A 6,811-nucleotide genomic window follows, 5' to 3' on the forward strand; every position below is an offset into this window, starting at 1 on the left:
GATTTATGGAATGAAACTCTGGAAAAGTTCATCAGATCAGACATGTTTGAGCTCCTGAGAAGGAAATGGTGCTTTGTCCTGTCTGAGCTGGTTTCAGAGTTTGATAAACAAATATCTATGACACACATTGCAAAATGTAGATTAAGAAACCTTGGGGCAGAGGGCAGATCATCACATGCACACCACAAACACATAGAGTCATTTGACTAACACACAAGTAGAGACCATGATTTCAGAACTTCAAAGTCTGTGTCCAGGACCCTTTACTGTTTTTTTTCTTGTTGGGTCACACCTGGCAATGCACAGGGGACCATATGGGATGCTGGGAATCAAACCCAAGTCGGTCGCATGCAAGGCAAACATCCTACCCACTGTGCTATTGCTCCAGCCCCTGTTTTGCTATTTAATGTACTTTATTGATAAAAATTTTAACTGAAGCAATGCTGTTAATTTCTGTGCATGAAGAAAAATGCATTATATGCATTTGCCTTAAAAATGTAAAGGATAGACCACTTGAACATCTCAAATAGAATTTTTAGCTATGAGTGACTTCAAAGATAATCCAGAGACCAATCATTTCTCCATTTATAAATGCAAACACTTGGGTCCAAGAGCTCAAAGTAATTTATCCAATGAGCAAACTACTAATTTAAGAATTAGGAACTAGAACACAGTCTCTTGACTCTCAACTCAAAACTTCCTGTTTTGCCATATTTGTCCACCTTATATCAATTTCTCAGAGGTTTATAACAACAAGCAAAACAATCCTGCGTATGGATATCCATAAATTACTTGGATAAAAAATGTCAGGAGCATCTAAAGAAAACAGAAAAATATTATCTGCTCAATTTATGTGGGGAATATCTGAGAAAAGCAAGTGGATTTTTTTAAAATTTTGGGGCCACAGCTAATGATGCTCGGGGGTTACTCCTGGTTCTGCAGTTAGGAATCACAATTGGCAGTGCTTTAGGGACCAAGTGGGGTGCTGGGAATCAAACCTGGGTTGGCCACGTGCAATGCAAACACCCTACCCATTGTACTACTGCTCTGACCCCATAAGTGGAAATTTGAGGGGAAAGATGATTCCTTTTCCCTTACCTAGTTTGTTTAGAAAAAAAGAGCAAACTTCTCAACACATTTGTTAATGACCTGAATGTAGTCCATCTTTCCTAATAAGGTCAACTCTAAGTAGCAAACCATCTCCTTACCGGATGGTAAGTATAATTGAGAGTATTAAATTACCCTATCAACACTGACTTCCTTGTTTCTCATCTGTCACTTTATTTTTTGAGTTTTGGGCCACACCAGCTGGTGTTCAGGGTTTACTCCTGGCTCTGCACTCAGGTGTCGTTTCTGGCAGGACTCAGGGGACCATAAGCAGTACTGGAGATCAAACCAGAGTAGGTCATAAAGAAAAGTCGGAGCCTTACCGACTGTACTATCTCTCTAGGCCTTATATCATCTGTCACTTTTATTCCTGCTATTTCTTTGAACTGTAACTTTAAGGCTTTAACTGTAACTTTACTGTAACTTAACTGTAACTTTAAGGCCTGCCAAGACCTGGTATTACAGAGAAATGTTTCAGTGTTTCAGAATTGGAATGTTCCTGCAATGCTAGAAGGAATGCAAAATGCTGCAGCTGCTATGGGAGGTAGTGCAGCAAATCCTCCAAAAGTTAAATATAGAGTTACAGTAAAATCTAGAACTTTTACTTCTAGGTGTTATATGCCTAAAATAATAGAAAATGGATACGCAAACAAATAATGCAATTCCATATTGATACTGATATTCTAATTTTTTTATTTTTAAAATTTTATTGAATCACTGTGAGATAGTTACAAGCTTTCATTTTTGGGTTACAATCTCAAAATGATCAAACACCCATCCCTCCACCAGTGCACATTCCCCACCACCAATATCCTCAGTATACCCCCCGTTTCTCACCCTCCCCCTGCCACTATGGCAGACAATATTCCCCATACTCTCTCTCTAATTTTGGGCATTATAGCTTGCAACACAGACACTGAGAGGTCATCATGTTTGGTCCATTATACATTTTCGGCACACATATCCTATCTCAACTGGTTCCTCCAGCCATCATTTTCTTAGTGATCCCTTCTCTATTCCATCTGCCTTCTCCCCTCCGCTCATGAAGCAGTCTTCCAGCTATAGGGCAATCCCCCTGGCCCTTGTATCTACTGTCCTTGGGTGTCAGACCTCATGTGATGTTATTTTATACTCCACAAATGAGTGCAGTCCTTCTATGTCTGTCCCTCTTTTTCTGACTCATTTCACTTGGCATGATACTCTCCATGTTCATCGATTTATCAGCAAATTTCATGACTTCATCTCTCCTAACAGCTGCATAGTATTCCATTGTGTAGATGTACCAAAGTTTCTTTAACCAGTCATCTGTTTTAGGACACTCGGGTTGTTTCCAGATTTTGGCTATTGTGAACAGTGCTGCAATGAATGTATAGGTACAGATGTCATTTCTATAGTGCCTTTTTGCATCCTCGGGATATATTCCCAGAAGTGGTATTGCAGGGTCATATGGAAGCTCAATTTCTAGTTTTTGAAGGACTGTCCATATTGTTTTCCAGAAAGGGTGGACCAGTTGGCATTCCCACCAACAGTGAAAGAGTGTTCCTTTTCCCCCACATCCACGCCAGCACTGGTTGCTTTTGTTCTTTTGAATGTGTGCCAGCCTCTGTGGTGTGAGATGATATCTCATTGTTGTTTTGATTTGCATCTCCCTGATGACTAGGGATGTGGAGCATTTTTTCATGTGTCTTTTGGCCATTTCATACTGACATTTTTTACGATAGTCCAAAAATGATAATAACCTACATGCCCATAAAAATATGGGTGAATAAATAAGATGTAGTGTATCCATGAAATGGAGTATTACTTAGCCATTAAATAAATAAGTTAATAATATGTGCTATAATACGAGGAATCTGAAAAACAGTATGTTTAGGTAAAAAGCAAGACACAAAAGGTCAGACATTGTCTGATGCCATAGAAATGTCTAGAACAAACAAAGCCAAGGAGTCAGAATGCAGAGTCATAGATACTGAGAGCTGAGTAGTGAGAAGTCTCTGCTTCATGGGTGGAGGGTTTCACTTGAGAGTTCTGGAACTATATTGGATCTAGGTAGTTGCATTATGTTTATGAACATATAAAATGCCACTGAAACATTCAGCTTAAAATGGTGATTTTTGTCTCAATGGTACCTCAATATAATTATCATAAGTATGTATATAAAGAATGAAACATAAGATTATACAATATTTTCAAGTGCAAGAGCTAAAGCATCAGAGAAGACACAATTGTATGTAATCTCTCAGAAAATAAAACTAAGGAGGCAAAGTTACCTGCAGTTACAATTAATGTTCATGGGCCAGATAGATAACTCAAAGGGCTGGCTCACATGTTTGACATGTGAAGGACCCATGTTCAAGTCCCTGCACAGAATGGCACCATTAGCACCTTGGGATGACACGTCCCTGCACAGAATGGCACCGATAGCACCCTGGGGTGACACTGGTTGGGCCCAGCACAACTGGGCCCAAGCAGTAGCATATTTTGTGACCTGCACTGCTGTATCAAGAACTGTCAGGAGTGGTTCTGGGGTCCCTGAGCACTGATTAGGATATCTCTTCCCAAAACAATAAAAGTTAAGTTGAGTGACTTTTGGAGTGTTATTCTTGCCCACTTCTCTTGGCACATTTTCTTCTTTCTTTCACTCTGTGTGTATTCATGTGTGTATGTGCTGTCAGGGATCCAATCGAGGACCTCATACATGACAGGTTGGGCTAAACGATTGAATTAAACTCCTCACTTTCTCGGTTTGTTGTTGTTGTTGTTGTTGTTGTTGTTGTTGTTTTGTTTGGGGCCAAATCTGGAGGTGCTCAGGTATTAATCCTGTCCCTGCACTCAAGAATTACTCCTGACAGTGCTTGGGGGACCATATGTGATGCCAAGGATTGACCCTGGTGGGCCACAAGCAAGGCAAATGCCCTAGCCACCATCCTATCACTCTATCCCATTGCTTATTATTAAAAGTTTATTGGTAAAATTTACAAAAATGACTGTGGGGCTAGAGATTTCTGGGTGGAATTTCTTCATCCTGGCCACCAGCTACTGCTGCTCAGCACCCTGTGCATGAGTTGCACTCACAGTACCTTTTGAAAACCGCCAACTGACCACTGCTATGGCCCGGGATATCTGGGACCCACTGCATCCTGGGGCTCTCCCTCCAACCTAGAAATCTGCAAAAGGGTTGTCAACCAGGCCAACTTCATTCCAGACAGGTGGCTCTGCAGCCTTGAAGATGGCAAACTCCAGCACAGCAGTGCCTGACTTCTTCCTGGAAAGCACCACCTCAGGTGCTTCTCCATACTTCCGCATAAACTGCGGGAGCACTTCTCTGGAGTGGCAGCCCTTTGGTTGCTGGTGACTCAGTAAAGAGTGGAGCAAGGAAGGTCAGCTTGGGAAAAATAGCGTGCCTACTTCTCTGCTTGTCCCACCTCAGCCACCAGTGTTCAGCGAAATGCCAGTCCTGGATCAAATCAGTCCTAAGCTCAGCAAGGCATTGTGGGCTCACAGCCTTTACCTCTCAGAACAGAATTCCAAAAGGAGGTGAAATGGTGATGCAGGTTATTTTTTCCCCTTGAAACTTACTTAGAAAGGTATGAGAGGAGAGAAAGAGGGGAAATGTGTTCAAGAGAGAATACAGGCAGCATAAAAACAGAGACAAGTGAGATCCATGTTCAAGGGAAAACAGGCTTGAAGAGCAAGCTTGTTAAATTTTTTAAGAATAAATGCTTTTTATAAATCTCTGCTTGAAGCCTTAAGTTCTAAAACCTCACAGCTTCACCGTGGATTTTTCATCTGTCCCTAAGGGTTTTACTGCTTCTCCCAAGTGGGAAAAATCTAATATGATTTTAATTATTATTAGTGTCTGTTAAGGATACACTCAATGAGGCTCAGGGCCCACATCCAAATCAGTACTCAAGGGCCACAGCTGGCAGTGCTCTGAAAGGCAACACATGGTGCTCATATTTGAACCATTATTGAGGCTACAATGTCAACAATGAGGTATACAATAGTCCCTAAGATCTGTTGAGTGTGATGTAGCTCTGTGCTCCACCCCCCAAATAGCACAAGGCAAATAAAACAATGAGGTTTAAGCAAGGCAGGTGTTTTAATCTTGTATTCTGCCCCCAAATGTAAATTTTAGCTATTAAAATATTCTTTTGGTTTTGGAACACACTTGGCAATGCTCAGGGGTCATTCCTGGCTCTGCATATTATTCCTGACAGTGTTTAGGGGACCATATGGGATGCCAGGGATCCAATCCATGGGGGCCGCATGTAAGGCAAGTACCCTATTTACTTTACTATCATTGTGATCCCTTAAAATTATTTCAAAAAGGCATTCTATTTGAATGAATCTTTCATTTATATGTGCTATAGCTAGTCTAATATCTTATGGTATTCCAAAGTCTACATTACATAGTGCATTCCTAAATAATATAGAATTTATATAAACAGTTATTTTACAAGATGCCATATTTTGAAATTGAACCGCCAATCTGCATTTCTTACTTTATTGGGAAGGATGAGGGTTGGGGCCACACTTTAAAGTGCTCAGGGACCCTGAAGCACTGATAAACAAACTTGGGTCAGCCTCAAGGTAGGGAAGAGCCTTTCCACTGTACAGCATCATTTTTACTTAGTATTCTAAATAAATACAAATTTTACAACAACAAAAACATTTCTTAAGGATTGAGACTGGACCAATACTTGTGGTACATAATGGTGTACTATGCAGCTCTATGAAAGAACAAAATCATGCAGTTTGCTGTAGCATAGATGAAATTAGAGGATGTAATGCTGAGTGAAGTCAGTCAGTCAGAAGGAAAAACTCATTTGTGCAATTTAAAGAAACACAGAAGACAGTAACATATGCCCAAAGGTAACAAAATGGGAGAACTGAGTCTGGGGTAACTGAAAGAGAGCACTGAAGTCCTTAGGGAAGGGAGGTGAGTACACTGAAGAAGGATGTGATGTTGGAATTATGTAATGGGAAACCATCATTGACAGTATCGGAAATCACAAAACCTCAATCAATTGAAAAAAATGATTTTAAAAAGTGAGGATTTCTGGTCTGGAGCAATCATACAGGGAATAAAGTGCTTGGCTTGCACATAGCAGACCCAGGTACAATCCCTAGAAACCTGCATGGTTTCCTCACCACCACCAAGAGTGAGTGCAGAACCAGGAATAAGCTGGATTTGGCTCCCAAACCAAAAAAAAAGTAAGGTGAGGATTTCCAGAAAACTAAAAGCTTTTCTTTGCACTTACTTATTCTGTAATTCAACAGGAATTCTTATCTTATGCTGACTCTGAGCCAGACTGGATGTGTGGCATACAACCCTAGGCTGAACTAAAGAGAGGTAGTCCTTGTCCCTAGGGAAATCTTCACTAATGTATAAGACAAACAAAAGATAACTTCAGACAGTAGTAAGTGCTACACACAACACAAAACATTATTTTGAGGGAAGAACTTGCTTGCGTAAAGGTGTACTTTAGATAAGGTGATTAGGAAAGGCTTAGCTGAGATATTTGAGCTGAAACCTTTGAGCTGAGGTGCTAGTTTTGAAAGGGAACCAGTCACCTCAGCTCTGGAGAAGATTGGTCCATGTTAAAGATTAGAAGGTAAGAGTAAAGGAAGTAGGAACAAAATGTGAACTTTAAAAAAATTTTTAATTTCTACTTTTGGGCCCCGGTGAAGAATTTTTAAA

This window comes from Sorex araneus, chromosome X (assembly GCF_027595985.1).
Source record: "Sorex araneus isolate mSorAra2 chromosome X, mSorAra2.pri, whole genome shotgun sequence".
NCBI lineage: Eukaryota > Metazoa > Chordata > Mammalia > Eulipotyphla > Soricidae > Sorex > Sorex araneus.